Below are 1,625 nucleotides of genomic sequence, written 5' to 3'. Positions count from 1 at the left end.
TTGTCTTGTTTGTTTACAATTTGTAAGAGCTCCAAAAATACGTCTTTTAGGAACCTAGTCTAGATTTGTATGGCATATAATTGTAACTTCAAGCAGTGTGGAAAATTTTTCTGTCTTTTTTGCATTCATCTAATCTCTGAAAAAGCTTTTGAATAAAAAATTAAGTGTCTCTATAGAGACAGTTCAGATATGAAATTTTTGGAATTTGTTTTTCAATAGAACTGAGCTAAAAATTGAATGAGTGTACTGGATATTTAGAATTGATAGGCTTTGAAGCTGGAGAAGCATCTGTGTAAGTGAAACGGTGACACTTGACGTGTAAAGATTTCTCTTTAAAATCACGGGTGACCTACCTTGACATTTGGGAAATGAGTTCTTTTAGAGCATTTTTCGAATTCTCTCTGTTGTGTAACTGTTTCTGCCTTGCCTTTGCTTGTATGTTCTTACTGGACGGGCTCCTTTTCTCCAATGCGAGTACCAGGCTGAGCCGTTTAAGCACTGTCTGGTGGAATTCTGGAAATACTGTAGTTATCTTCGTCTTAATTTGGAAGTATTTCTTATGTAACAAAGCTAGACTGTTCTGCGTTTGTCTTTCACCTTAGTTGGCCATCAGGGTTACCTACATGGTAGCATTAAGACCTCGTGCCAGCACAAGGTGAGGGGATTGGCTTAGGGGCAAGGATTAGTGGGATTGCTTCTCCCGGCAGTAATGCTGGCTTAAATAACTGCGTTAAACCACAGTGTAAACCTTAATGCAATTTCTTATAATATTTTCTGTGTAAACATTTCCCTTTAAGTATCGCTTCTGTATGCTATTATGCTCTGCATCCTTCTAAATTTGATCTCTTAACAGCTGTCAGTTCGTTATGGTCTCGGTTATCTATAGTATTCCCATCTAAATGGAACACTTCTCCTTTTATGTTATTGTAGGAAACTGTTAATTCCATTCATTGTTTATTGTTTTTAAAACTAATGGCGGAAGCTAGCAACATATTCCAGTAGCGGCTTGATGTAGCCCCTCCAATCAGCGATGAAGAACAACAGTCTTAATGGGCTCTTTTGCACGTAGCCATTAGTTGCCATCTTAATTCATAATAGGAAGACTCCAGTGTAATCAATGTTCTTGGTTCTAGATTTTGTAAAGGCTGTGCTTTGTCACCACAGGATTATGAAAAGTCCTGTAACTGTGTCTCAGCTGAATGCATAGCTAGGAGCTGCTACTTGAGAGCTTTTAGATGAGTCTTGCAAATATTCTGGTAAATCAGCACTCTTGTGATGGATGCTGATGGGGAAAAATGCTTATTTTGGAAGGATGATTCTGCTGTTACAAGTATTTCTGTAAACTAGCATAAAGTGTTAGGAAATTGACCCTTCTGTTTTGTATGCTGCTCATCTTTAGAGTGAAGCATCCTACCACAAGATGGAGATCTTGCTATTAAAGTGTTTCTTTAAAGTGTGTCCTGCGGTCTTTCCCACAAGTTCCAAAATAGCGTTTGAAAGTTTCTGCCTCATTGGATGGAACAATGAATTTCTGTTCTTCTCCACCTTCTCCCCTTCCTGGCCCGAAGTCCAGAAGTGCATTTTGATTGCTGAAAGGTAGTCTGAGCCTTTAATTACTTTATTGG

This window comes from Struthio camelus, chromosome W, assembly GCF_040807025.1.
Source record: "Struthio camelus isolate bStrCam1 chromosome W, bStrCam1.hap1, whole genome shotgun sequence".
Lineage (NCBI taxonomy): Eukaryota > Metazoa > Chordata > Aves > Struthioniformes > Struthionidae > Struthio > Struthio camelus.
Note: the sequence above shows the minus strand (reverse complement) of the source record.